This window comes from Varanus komodoensis, unplaced genomic scaffold (assembly GCF_004798865.1).
Source record: "Varanus komodoensis strain SLA01 unplaced genomic scaffold, ASM479886v1 scaffold1, whole genome shotgun sequence".
NCBI classification, from domain to species: domain Eukaryota; kingdom Metazoa; phylum Chordata; class Lepidosauria; order Squamata; family Varanidae; genus Varanus; species Varanus komodoensis.
Window position 1 is genome coordinate 81,028,435 of NW_025335268.1, and position 15,275 is coordinate 81,043,709.

Sequence of the window (15,275 nt, forward strand, 5' to 3'; positions counted from 1 at the left end):
AAGGTTAACCTTAATGGAGCTCAACAGTTGTCAGTGATGCAGAATCAGTACAGTAATTTCTTTTGGATAATGAAATTGAGGAAATGGGAACTTTCACCTCATGCATCAGTGAGGAAGAGAGAAAGGATGATTAAAGTGACAGAGCAGAAGATGTTTGTTATCTGTCTAGCTGATAAGTACTTTAAATTCTTCCTCAAATTGTGTCATTGTTCTGGAAGGGAAGGGAATGATATTTTATGTGCTTGCTGACGGAATATCTCTGTACTTATCATTTATACTAGCAGCAAAGTTATTCTTCAGAATGACGCACCTTCTGTGTCCCAAATAGCACTTTCCTGTACAGGAAGAAGATATCATGGGACTCAGAGAAGCCTCAAACTTTGTAGAGGTAAATATAAATATTTAGGAAAAACAACCCAGGGTACAACCCCAAAGCAGCAAAATAAGCAAGAGAATGTACTATTGGGGTCTAGGCAACCCAGGGGTGGGCAGGGAACAATTTATCTGTCTGGCGAGATCCCTGACAGGACACTATGTGTTACTATTACATTTGTTTGATACATTATCACATTACTAGACACAAGAAAAGAAAATTTACATATATGATCAGTCTGTTTCCTTCCATTTAGTCTACTAGTGTTCAAATCTGTAGTTGATGAAGAAAATGGTAACTGCTTTCTTAGGTGGAAAGTGTTTGTTCCTGGCTACACAAAAGAAGCATATAGCCACTGCTGTTGTATGTGTTTTAGAAAATGCAACATAATACACTGTTTAGATGTATAAGTGCATTAGAGCTTAGTTTTCAAAGGAACAGAACTGAGGTAGAGTTCAAGTGTTTTTAGCTTGCTAAAAGTTGCAGTAAAGGTATCTCTGTCATGAAGTGGGAAAACTGCAGTGGGTGTGATCACCTTAATGCACTTCAGGTGTACTGTTTGAAGAGGAGCTCCTGGGTGGCAGGGCCCATCAAGATATACAAGCCCTTTTTCAAATTTGGAACTGATGTGTACTGTGCACTTACAGTTTGCTTCAACTTTCAGTTGCTTGTCACAGTTTGCATTTTTCAATTCCTGTCCCCTTTTCTCTGTCCACTAGATTCTCAGCTCTTCTTTAGAGAAAAGTCAGGATTTTCAGTAACAAGAGTTTAATTGGCTCAAAAGATACCACAAAGTAGGAACAGATGGCCTAGGAGTGCTCATGAGAAGAGCAAGCAATGCATGACACCACTCCAACCAAAGAATGGACCCGACAGTCAAAGGGTGGTTTTTCTGACATCTCAATCAGCCACCAAATTCAAAAGACATTCGAATATGTTCAGCCAAGTTAATTCATTCTACCCTTCTTGTGTTAATCGGTTATCTTAATCTATGTGAGCAGTTTTGAAGCTCCAATTACTAAAAGACAATTGCCACAGGATACTAGTCAATCCTACAAAGCCGTTTTAGAGAAGAACTGATTGAAATTTGAGTCACTGGCATGTCGAGCAGAGAAATGAGCTGACCAGAAATGTAATGTAGCAGAGGTTGTGATGCATGGGCTGGGTGCAGGAGCTTCAAGATACCAAGTAAGTAAATGGTAACATCTAGCAGAAGCTCATCAGGTGAAGAAATAGCATTCTTTTCACTGATCTCACCCCATTTTGATCCTTTCTCTATTTCTCAAATAATAAGTATCCTTTTACGCCGTCTATTCCACACTGACTGTTTCTACCCTCTTCTCACCCTGTGATGCTTTTCATTTTTGAAAGGAAACCTACACCCTTGTAAAAGAGCAAACACGTTAGGAAAAAGTATATGAAGGGCAAGCATTTCAGTGTGTAATGGTTAATAAACATTGTTCAGTCTTTCTGTTCCCTTAAGGACACTTTGCTCGTCTGGTTGTGCATTTGTCTGAAGTACGCAATTTATGGAATGAATGTCAGATCTAATGATTACAAACCTAAGCAAACATGATGGAGAAGGGCAGCCAAGAGGTTATCTGAGAAGTGAATGATCAAGGCTAAATGGCAAAGGCTGTATTTTAATATATGGTGCTTATTTGTATTGTATACCTGAAGAATTTTCTGCAGTTAATAAGTTAGCTAATGATAGCAGTAGGTCATAAGGAGCTGATGCACATAATTCGAAATTGTTAGTTGAAAAGATTTTTTTAACAAAAACGTCTATGCTTGTATTTTGTAAGTGACTTACCATGCATTGAGGAAGATAATATTGACATATAAGCAGGATTTATGTTGCAATGAATTATTCCAGTGAAGTTCTGTATTGCTCACAAAATCAAAAATCAATTGAGTTCCATATATCAGGCAGTGCCCTAGGGTAGGGTATTGGTGTGCAGAGCATCAACCTACTCCTGAAATGTTAAGGTAAATCAACTACAGATACTGACTAAACTTAAAATTAGAGCAATTTCTTGGTAGAGTACATTATACTTGTAATTCCGTCCAAACCAAGTTTAGATGGATAACACTTTAGTCTTTTCTTGATTCAAGTCAAGATTAATTACAAGCAACTGCATGACTAACACACCTAAATTCCACCACTTCTGAATGTGTCTTCTTTTAAAACCATTTTTTTCTAAATGAAGCATAGATGACCAGTTTGAAATGCTTGTGTTCCTTTTGTTACTGTTTTCCAAGTCAATCAGTGTAAATATTTAGATCTGAAATCCTTCAACAATCACCCACGTTAGAAGAGAGCCAAGTAGGTTACTGCCCACACTTTCTTCCATGCTCCTTTTGCATTCATGTCTTTGTTTCTTTTCTGTATATACCATGACTATTCTCAGAAAGGTTTCTTCAAAAAAAAATCCCTTTAATTTCTAATTTGCTGGTTAAATCAAAGTTTACTTCAGGCCTGAGTGCTGACTGGATGTTCCATTTGCTGAAATCCAAGGAAGAGGGAAAGTGAAGAGGGAAAAGGGAAAGATTGTGGTTTTGGCAGATGAAATGCCCTTTCTCTAACTCCTGTTCACACTACAATGACAACAACAATGACAACAACAACCTGGCACCTCCCTTTCCCTTCATCGTTGCAACATTCCAGGCTAAATTACGTTACAGGATAGATTGGCATATCCCACCTTCCCCCCAGCTTTTTCTTTAAACTTACCACATACACAATGTGAACAAAATATTTAAAGCAGCTCTGACATACCAGGCAATGGTACTAGTACTCATGATCTGCATGGGAATTATGAATGCTGATTTACCTAATTAGTTTCCCCTGCAACATAGTGCTGTGATGATAACGTAGAGACTTTGTGTGAATTGGACTGTATGTGCGCTTGATCATGAAAATCAGGGAAGTTCAGAAGAAATAATGGGACTTATTGCCTTTGTATCTATATTCAGACCAGCTCACCATATGAAAATCCCTGAGTGTGGGCCAATGAAAGGCCCCTGCACTAGGAATGTAGGACAATTTTGTTTCAGTTCATAATGCACCATGCACAATCCTGAATGCAAGCACAAGTGATAGCACATTTGCAAGCTCCCAAGCTTGCCTTCACCTTTGCAAAACTGGTTTTAATCTCTTGCAAAGTGCCCAGAGCCTACAGCACTGGAGCTGTATATAAAAATCAACACAAATAACTACTTGAAAAATGTATAACTTTATGAAAATACACATTTTCCAAAACACACAACTTTCTGAAAATACACATGGCAAAAGCTGTGCAATGTTAAAAACATGCACAAATTTGGGCATGCATTGCAACTTTTACACTGAATTCCTGAATATTCAGTGTGATTTCCCCATTCATGCAAAATGAACAGTGATTGAAATACTAGTACAGGTTAAGGAAGGATGAGCAGTGAGCTGATGTTTGGAGAAGCTTGGCGAGCTTCAACATCATTTGTTTGCCTATCCTTACTCTCCATATGCCAGCTGAATACATGGCTGGTAGGTATTGGGTAGTCACCAGGTGCCTCTTCATGTGGAGAGCAATCCCATAAGCCCTTTGCATATTGTTTCAGTGCATGCGGGATAGTCATGTGAACAATTCTCCATAGCACACAGAGTGCTCTACAGTCTAATAGCACTAGATGTATTATAATAATAATTTTTCTGCTGCTATGTATAGAAGTGTCCTATGTTAAGATCTCCATCAAACAGAAAAGGGGAAAAAATAAGGCTTGTGCTTACAGCTTTTACTAGCAAGTATAACCACTCTGAATTCCTTCTTATTCCACAAAAACCCAATCCAGTATGGGTGCCTTTTCTTCCTAGCTGATTTAATTATGAATTACATGACAGTCTTTACAAAATACTAGGCATAAAATCTAGCTAAAGTGAAAATATCTCTGATGGGACAGATGGAATCATGCACCATTTGTATATGTAGATATGTGTACCTTTGTCTGTATACAGGGTTTTAAAATGTTATTTCTCAGTTCCATTTTGAAAATATTAAAATTGGCTAACAAAACCTGCAATGAAAAAACAACAATGGAAGGGACATATGTAAAGCAGAAAGGAATGAGAGAAAGTAAAACAGAACCTTGAGTTCCTACAGAAAATATTTATTGTTGCCCAACGCATGTGTTTTCCCCTTTGTCAGGGTCTGCTTGTCTTTTGTTACATAGATTAAGGAAAGCAATCTCTAGTTATTTCTTTTGTGCAAGAACATTCAGCTATTCCTTTGCACAGAAGGAAATGGTTAATAAGAAGCAAGTGGTCCCTGCCAAGCCAGCCAAGCCAAGCCAAGCCAAGCCAAGCCCATTTCTAAAATACATTGAAGAACAACAGATGTTTACTGTAGTTAGTGTCATATAAGACTTCTTTTTACTCTCTCTCATAGGTCTTTGTTTAACAATATCAACAGATACAAACAACTGAAAAAGCCCAATAGCAATAACATTTGCTAAACCACCCTGTTGCTATTAAAAATATAATGCACATTTAAAGGCATCCCAAAGCTTAGAGATGGTCCCTAGGTCAGTGACAGAGCAGATGATTTGTGTGCAGAGTGCCCCACATCCAGTCCCTGCCATCTCTGGGTAGGGCTGAGAATATACTGAATGGAACCTTGGAGACCAGCTGCCGGTCAGTGTTGGCAGTACTGGGCTAGATGGACCAAGGGCATGACCCAGTAAAAGGCAGCTTCCTATATTTCTCTGTTTTCTTGCCTGCTCTCCTCCCTAAAGATACATAAACAAAAATAAAACAGAGATGAAGCCACAAAAATCTCCACTAGGACTGTCCTGCATTGTTTAGTGCATTTGTAGCCTACCATTATCTCCCTATTCTATACTTATTACATCACATGCTTTTCACCTCATGGCACTCAAAGCAGTGGACTTGGGTAGGCCTGAATAAAACAAAAAATCCAATTTCAGGTTCTTTTTGTTTTTCATTTTTTCCAATATTAAATTTGGTTCATCTCAAATACCAAGATGGCTTTTATGAAACTTCATATGCATATAGTACTCATTTTTCCTAATGCATGGAATTTTGTATGGAATGTTGTCATACCCCTCCTTTGGAAACAAATTTGCTAATATGCTGCATTTTAGAATGTTATTTTTGCCAAGAGACACATGATTTTATGCAATTTTTAATGGGAGAATTGCATTGCAAAAAACTGGAATGTGCACATTTGGAAGCAGAAAGGAATTCAGATTTCAAGAGAGCAAACTATTAGTTCAGAATCACATTCAAAAGTGAATGACTTCCTCACCTCAACACTCAGGGTGTGGAGGTGTTTTCACATTCAGGCACAGACTAGAACTAAATCAGCAAGGTAGCTGGATCATTTACCCTAAAACCATGCCAGAAAAGGCTTTGTTCTTTGCATTGCAGCATCAAAACTCTCTTAGCAGAGGATACAGAACCCAGTGTTCAGTGATTACCTCTTTGTTTGGGCAGGGTCATATGGCAAAGGCAGATCTTAAGGTACCTGGTTCTTGGCTTTTAAAGGTCAAAGCCACCATTTTGCCCAGAAACAACTTGGTAACATATAAACTTGTTTCTTTCCCAGAAACTGACAAGAAGGAAATATGTTTAACTTGGGGCTGGATTGTTTCTACCCCATTTTATAGTGCTGGCTGTCGAAACTACTGCAAATATTTTCAAATGGCTTTGTCAGTTAAGCCATTTTATATGAGTGTTCTGAAGCAGAACACATCCTTTGCAAACTTCTTTCCTCTTCCTCCACCAGAGTTTTAAATACATTCCCTCCCCCAATCTAAAATGGGGTAATCGCCTGAGAGTGAAAGGAAACAGAAGTGTGGGGTTAGAGGGGAAGAGCAGTTATTCCTTACTCCCCGTTGGCTGCATCTTGCAGCATTTCAGCAGCTGCCTTGTCACATAAGTAAACACATCATCATAAACAAAAGAAAAGGACTAGCTCTATAAAACACCTATATAAACCCCAGTGAGTAATACTTAAAAGTGCCTAGCAAAATGAAATGAACAAAAAGCAAATTGTGCTTATTCGTAAAAGTTTTGCATGGTCACCCATGGTAAGATAGTAGCATCAAGCAGGACATGTGTTAAAATCTTGCAAAAGGAGCCTGCTCAGTAGACCTGTGATGCAAATAAGGGAAAGGGATGTGACAATAAGCTTCATACCTCATTGCTTCATGGCAAGTTGCGTACAGGTAAGTCAGTGCAGAGGATGAAGGGGAAGCGGAAGGGCCAGGGTGCCTGGCTGCATGTCCCTTGCAGGCATTTGTATATCCTGTTTGGACACAGCCCCTGAACAGGGTAAATGGCTTCCCTAAATCTGATTTGCTTCTAAATGCACTGTCCCTTGACAACTAGATTTTGGAGGCAACACTGGCTTTGGTCCTAGTCGCAATCTTTAGAAGTCTTAAATTAGAATAAATGTAAAATGAACACTTACAGCCCGGATGAAAGTGATAAGATTCACTGTCGTTACCTTCTAAAATTAGTTTCCTTTGAGTGTCATATTTAGTAGAAAGGGAGGGTAAGAATAAATAAATAAATTTATCTAAAAGCTCTTTGCCTTCATCTTTGCTATGATTAAATTCAGATCACCAAATGCCTCTCAATCTGGAGATCCACCTTCCTCTTTTAGACCTTTGAAGCAAGGAAAGGATATGTCTGCTATAGTTTCCACTCCACTATTCCATCTTTTTCATGCAGATCGAGATACAAAAACAAAGTGCAAAGTTGGAGCACATTTCCATTTGGTCCTGAAGTCCAAATTCATTGCCATTTGGTCCTGAAGTCAAGCAGGCTTCCCTCCAAAACTGCACAACCAAAGCATTTCCTATATGAAAACATTGTGACTAGCATGTTTCAAACATGATACAGCAGTACAGATTTGTCACCCAACAATTTCTTGAAAGAATTGCATAGGGAAAGGGGAGGAAGAAGGGCTGAGTGATGAACAAATTAACCTTGAGTCCTAAGCATGTTTGATCATAGCTTTGAATCACTATACTTTGTGTGAGGGCAAAGATGGGTTTGTGAGATGGCTGTTTGTTCAGTGAGACCATACTTCAATATAAAAAAAAAATGCTATAAACTAGTTTTCAAGCATCTTGACTCCCTAATTCTTGCATTTATCCTTCTGAAACTTTAGAGATGTTTTGCATGGAGATACCTGTACGATGTATGGTGTTTTAATAGAAATGACCAAAAACTATGTGGGGAGGAGACAGTGAGAGAGTGAATTTGCCCCTGCAAATTGAATAACTACTCTTCCAAGAAACATCTATAATTTTCAGAACAATGTTTCAGAACATAGCCAAAGGAATCACTTTTTCAGAATATCAGAATGTCGAGGTTGTTATTGTACATGCATACATGCCCGTGTGTGCACACACATTCACATCACACAACCCTGTAGTTATCATTCCGAACTTTATCAGGCTTGATCTTCACAGAGGAGGGACCTTTCCCTTCCATTTCCACCCAATTCTTTGGGAAAATAAAAGCATGATCAGCAAGTGTCCCTTGATTTTTATTTTTATTTTTTTTTATAAAAGATGTATGAAACAGAAACATAGCAAACAATCAGTAACAGGGAACAGGGCTAGACCCCATCCCCATGAGGTTTCCTATGCATTTCCTAGGCACAATACATGGATCACTTGAACTCATTGCAGTAGGCAGCGATAGGTATGTACCCTAATACAAAACATGTCCTCCAGATGTTTTGATTACAATACACACAATTCCCAGACAATAGTCAGAGATTATTATTGTTGTGCTCTACAGCATATAGCCTAATGGGACTACCCCCAGGCTTGTGAAGCTGTGTCTGTGCAGGTAAAGGGTCTGAAATGACCACCTTCATACCATTTCAGAGATTAAATGTTTCACACAGAGTTACACAATATGAGTTTTCCTGCATTTATTTTGTTTCCCAAAATAAATTTCTGCAGCTGTTTGCAGCTTTCAGGACTGCCTTTATACACATAGCTGAGTGAATATGTTTACTTAGGCTTGCAAAGATCCAAACTAGGTGTGGGAGGATTTCTTTTTTAAAGGAGAGGAGCAGCAGAAACAGAAGTGAAAGTGGCAGGGCTTATTATGTTTCGTGCAATTATATGTGATAGTCCAATGGCATAATTATATCTGGTTGTCATCCTCTGAGTTACTTCTGCTTGCATAATTTTATTCCCTTTCAGGTTTTAAAGGTTGCTGTTGCATTATCTTACCTTTCCTATGAATATCTTCTAATGAAGTTATCATAAAATCAGACTTTTCCCATAGCCATCTAGTAGTTTTTATTTTCCAAAATAGGTCATGCAGTGCCCATACTGAAATCAAAGAGCAGGCTGAATATCTAAGAAGTTCTTCATTTTCCTTATGCTGATGGTGGTCTTATGTTTGAAATTATTAAAATTATTCAAGTGGAAGTTCCCCAAATTATATAGAGAGTGTTAGGGACTGTTTCTAATTTGTATCACTTTTGCATGTTCATGCATAATCATTCCATCCTGTTTCTGCACTAATCTGAATTATATCAAAGAAAAACTGTACCTACATTGTATATAAGTACATAAATGAAAGAATTCTTTCATCATGCATGTTTTTCTATGGTTGTTTATACTCTCTCCTTTGCTCCCCCTTCCCCCTGTTTGTGTGTGTGTGTGTGTGTGCATGCCAAGAATATCCAGGAAGTTTAAAGGCAGTACATAATGTCCAAGCCAAACTTTGCGTGCAGTTCAGGTCTGTGTCAAAATTCACAAATTTCAAATTCGTCACACAATGCTAATTTCACAATGACTTGAATCCATGTTGAGATTGAAAAACATTCTCGGAGGACTATTCAATGCCATTTCACATTGTGATCATCCAGCATTTCTTAGGGCTAAAAGAGAGAAAATTGTTTAGGTTAAAGTTTTCTCTAAAATGAAAATTGCTTGATGTTTAATGAACTAGTGGTTGACCTAGCAAATTTCTATAATGCATTCATGCCTCATTCCCCAGTAAACTGGAGACAATTTCCAGATGATTGCAAAAACAAACAAGTCTTAAAGTAACTGTCCTTTTCTCTGGTGCAAAAATATAGCTAACATTACTCTGTTAAATAGAATAGGATTGTTTTTAAAGTAGAAAAACTTGGACTTTTAATATGTTCAAGAAGTGCTGAGCCTCAAGATTTCTTAGACTCATCTCCTCAGATCTTGGTGACCACTCCAGATTCCATATATATTGGAAATGGTGACAGACAACAGACATTCTGTCCTGATAAAACACAAAGGATAGGGCATTCTTTACATCCAATACCCTGGCATGTACCACTGTTACTGAGTTAGTTTCTTGCATGTTTTCATGAATGCCAGCAGGCTGATACAAGAACTCTCGTAAAAAGTTAGGGCTCTTCCTGCATATGCAGTTGTGCAGTAGATGGTAGTAGAATTCATCTTCTGGGCAGGTCTGCGAGTTTGAACTTCAGAAGTAATAGATATTTCTCAGGGATGGAATGATGCCCACCAACTTAAAAGAGATGGTACTTAGATCAAACACAGTTTTTACAGTCTGTAGTAAATACCACACTGTAAATAAGTCTCAATTCTTGAACACGAGTCTGGAGCAGATAGGGGCTTCTGAAATCCAGGACATCTTGGAAGTACCAGGGTATCTGGATCCTTTCCAATCCAAATTTCAGTCTGGTGTGGGGACTGAAGCATTTCTAATCAATCTGCTGGTTAACGTGTAAACTACTCAGAGAGCTTGGCTATTTGGATGGTATACAACTGAAATAAATAAATAAATAAAGGGTGCCAGAAGTCTCCATGTTGTCACCTCTACTATTTAACATCTAACTGAAACCATCTGGCTGTTTAAACATCAGTGCCACCATAAGCAGGCAGCACACAGTTCTTCCTCTCTTTTCTACCTACTAATGCCACTTGTGTCAGCTGTGATCCTATGCAAGGAGGATGAACCCAGCCTCAGTTATGCATGAACTAATTACTTTGAGACGGGTCTACTGCTCTGTGCCATATGGGGCACTCCCTTTGAAGGTGAGTCTGGAGCTCCAGCTTCTATAGAAGGCAGCAACTTGAATCCTTGGTGGATATCAGTGGTTGGTTCATATTACGCCTGTTATATACCAGATCACTTGTGCTGGTGCATTTCTGGTCCCATTAAAAGTTTTGGTTTTAAAATGTAAAGGATTAAGTAGTGTGGTTCCAGGTTATTTGAAGGACTGCCTCCATTCTTATGAACCTGCCCAAATGCCAGTCAAGGTCATTATTGAAGGCCCTACTCTTGGCCCCCTGTGAAGATCTGTAAGAGTGGTGGACAAAGCCTTCCTGTGAATGATTCCCCCTAAGGATCTCAAAATATATATAGTTGGCTTCATCTCTTGTCATATTTAAGGGTTTAAAGTTCATTTGTTTCCAATTGCTTTTAAGGATTTTCTTATATATGCTGCTTTTGTTACTCTCTTATTCTTAAATTCATTTAAAATGGCTTGTGTTTCAGTGAAAGATAGATACAACGTTCTTCTTTTCCTTGAGTACAGAATGCACCAGTAATCAGAAGACTAGAAACATCTATGATTGAAATATCAATTTTTCATAATGCTTGATACTTTCTACATTGAACTGCTTCTCCCTAGAGAATGAGGAATCACTGTGAGATAAATAATCTCTTATAGCAGCTCTTCACTTTTGAAACAATGTTACATAGACAGTTGCTAACCCTTGCAATTCCCCTACCCCCCAAAAAAGAACCTTTGATATTTTAGACCATTATATTTATATGATTTTGACAGGGAAATGGGTATTTGGGGGGCATATGTTCAGGAAACTTCTATCTACTATCGGCCACTTCTTAAAAACAAACTTTAAAATATATATTAAGATACTTGGGTCTGAAGTAAACATGCAAATATTCACAGATTCTAAGACACATCCTTCTTTGGAAGAAAGGACATCCATGGGGAGCCTGACCTAGAATATACTCATGATAGGACACAGGTAATATTGCCAGTCTCTTGCTGAAATTTGCACTTTGAGGGGCAAATAAAAGGCATGAGGCAGTGGCTTTCCTCAATACGTATGGGTCCTAGTATAAATTGGAGAACATTCTGGATTGGGGCCACTGTGACTGCCTTTTCTTTAAGGCAGTCACTAAGGAAGGGTCACTATGCTTTAAAAAGTGTGAGAAATGTCATATGTCATTTCGCCTTCCTGGGAGTGATAAAAAGCATGTTTCTAGTTTGAAAGTTGAAACCCTCTTGGGCCATGTGTAATGCTGGCTGCTTATGAATCACCTCAAAAGAAGGAATGTTTTAGCCAAAAATAGGATGAAAGGGGAACTGCAATAGCTGTCTCAAAATGAATATGCTAATTATAGTTTATGTATAATTTTTGAAATGATTATTATTACTTAAATACAAATGCATGGCCAGGGGCACCCAAAGCAACCAACAAGATGGAGAAAGAATAAAACATGGAAACTTTAATACAAAACATTGTGAAAATGAGCACTTTAAGACAGAGGATTTAAAACAACAACTACAAAAACAACAATATCATTCCAGTAGACTAACCACAGGCAGCTTGATTTAACACATAATGTCATTCAACAAACCAAAGCTCAGTCAGCATCTAAGAGAAGGATCCAAACCAATCTTCAAGAGGAGAGAGGGGGGTTTACAATCTGGGTACACCACAAAAAGACTTTCATCTGTCCATCTGATGAAAGCTTGAACAGAACCTCAGGTGTTTTCCTTAAGTGGTGGGCAGGTTCATACAGCAGAAGGACCCTGAGATAACTTTCTCCCAACTTGTAGTTTGGAACCAGACATCCAAACCAAACACAGAAACAGACAGACAACCAGGTGCACTAATCTTCATTAATTTCTGAATACCAGAAAGGATTTTGCCCACACAAGTTTGAAATGGTGGAAGTTCTAGATTGCTACATTCATCGATGCTGGAAGTAACTAGAGCATGGGTAACTACCCACTGTTTATACACGTGCCCATGGGGTAGGGACTAGGCTTGGTGTGTGTTTGTGTCCATTTGGCTTCATGTGGTTCCTTTGAAACTGCCAAGAGAGCTATTGGGTAGTATAGTATTAGAGAGAGAGACTGTTGTTCCTTACCTAGCTGGTCAATATCACTTGAAAGAGGCTTGATATATTGTATAGACCACTACTGGCCTTTTGAGATACAGTGGGGTCCCTAGCAGGTACTGGGAAGGGAACACAATTATCTAGCCTCCTGCTGCCCTCTTCCTTGGTTAGGGTAGTACGAGGTAGCACAATGCATTAATGTACGTTACATCTCCTCCTCGCTACCCAGATTCATTGCGGTCTTAGTTTATTTCTCTCTGTTAATGTGTCATCATCTTTCTGCCTAAACTGATAGAAATGATAAGTAAGTTTAACTTTTTAGTGCTTGCTTTTCTATACTCCAGTATAAAGAAAGAAGAGAGGTATCATTGATACTGAGCTGTTGAGAGTTGGTTGGGTTACTCATCATGACCACTTGAATCTCTTGCTTGGATTTCATTTTCTTAGCTGGTTAAAAATAGCATGAAGAACATTTGAGGCAATATTGCAGATGATATTTATATATTTGTGAAGCTCTTTGATAGTTTCTTTGAAAAGATTTTGTGTAAGGTATCTTACAATGCACTGTTTTTATGCTGGAAAGCAAGAACATTGCAATAAAAAGAAACTGTAAATGAGGTCAGCTTTTAGATAATGTTTTTGGGACCTTTCTTAGTTCTTTCAACCTTATTTAGAATGTGCTCAGTTTGCGTATTTTGTACTGCTGTGTTGAAAGTAAATTCAAAGTAATGTAGTGGATATACCACCATAGGAAACTACAAAACTATACTGGTTTTGTCTTTATTGCACAAATATATGTGAACAAAAGACTCCAGTTCAGAGACAGATTAAAAAGCGAAAAGAATCTTAAAGGCATTTGCTACAAAAATTGACCAAATGGAAAGCAAAAATGAAATATTTGTAAATTTGTAATACCCCTCCAATGCAACAATCTGATACATGAATCTCCTAGCCCACTAACATAATTTTATGCTTTGCAATAAGCTCTTATATATGCCCAATTCCTTTCAGTGGGGCTTACCTACTGAATCAGCTAGTATTCTGTTCATTGTGTGTGTGTTTTAAATTCACAAAAATAATTTGGATATTTGAAGATTGTTATTGTATTATCAATATAGAACAATCAGCTAATTGAACAATCAGTATGAATAATCATACTAATTTCTTTATTTAATATGAACTTTTGTCAAATGGATGGCAGCCATCCATGGATGGCAGCCCTGCAATCTCTAATCATAGAAGAGCTGGAAGGGGTTAAGAATGCCATTGCATCCTAGCCCTGCTAAGTGCAGGACTCCAAGCTGGATCATCCATTTAAGATGGCTTCAGCTGCACCTTGAATGCTTCTAGTGTAGGATAGCCCACAACCTCCCTAGGAAATTGGTTCCATTGTCGCATTGTTCTAGCAGTAAGGAAGTTACTCAGGATCATTTTTGTTGTCCTTCACTGAACCCCTTCTGGTTTTGTTCTGTTTGTTTGTTTGTTTTTTTTTTTTGGATCTTACTTGAAGTATGCTGCCCAGAACTGGATGCAGTACTCCATATGAAGCCTAATTAGTGCTGAGTAGAGGAGAACTAGTACTTCATGTGATTTGGATGTGATACTTCTATTAATGCGCCATCCTCCAGGGAGACAGCATACCTGGTAAAGCCACCAGTCTTCAAGATACACATGTGTTTCCATCTCAAACACCAGGGAGTCTCTCACCAGTAACACTCTTCTCTCTTGTAGCCCTTGGTGTGACTGCTTTACTACCCTTTAGCTTCCTGATTGGTTTTGCACTGAGTGATTTTTAGTTCTTCCACTTCAGGCTGATCTCTAGTCTCCTCGATTACCTGAAAGCAGTTACATAATTCCATTGTTCCAGTGGTGCAGAGTGTCTTCTAGTTCTGCACCGGTCATTCTTTCCAGGGAGGTCCCTTCTCATTTTCCCGTTTCTCAGGATTCTGCTGCTCTGCCTCAGCTCACTGTTGCTCTTCTATTTCCTGTACTACACTTAACTGTTTGTAGTTCTATCACTCTGTCTAAAAACACTTCATCTTCTCTTATTTCCTTCAGGATGGACGCACACCACTCCAGTGCTCTCACCTTTTCTTCCAGGAGAGCTACTAGCTTGCACTTGTTGCATGGGTAGGCCATGTTGACCTCAGGCAAGAAAAGAGCCTGCACAGACCTTGCAGATTACCACCACTGCATGTTCTTTTCAGTCCATCTTCTCCTCTACTTGCTTTTTGATTCTACCTTGCTGATCGTGTTGTAACAGCCTGTGCTCTGTCCTGCTTTGCCTGAAGGTTATCAACAGAATCCCTTTTGTCTCTGCTTTTGTTTCCTCTTCCTTCACAATTCTGGTACCAAATTCCTGTTAGCTTTCATTGTCTGCTCACTCTCGGAGCTCGCTTACTTGTATAGGATGGTCCCTAGACCAGATGAGGCAACTTACCCTGCTCTGCTCAGCAGGGAGTCAGGAACCAGAATGGAGACGCTGAAGTCATGGGATGGGTACATGCCCCTTCACCCCCCACTTCCCCTACCTCCATTTAAGCCTACATGCATTCCACAGAATGCCTAAATAGGTCTAGTGGCTAGATATTACGTAAGAGAACAAAGAGAAAATTTGACATGGGGATGCAAATATGCTTGCAGCCCTGTGTGTCTCATAATGTTCCATTCTGGCCTCATTTTCACAGCCCAGTGTTTCGAGTGGTATGATATCAATAGCATTTGGTCATGTATATGTGAGAAAGGAAGAAGAGAGAGGGGTAGGGGGAG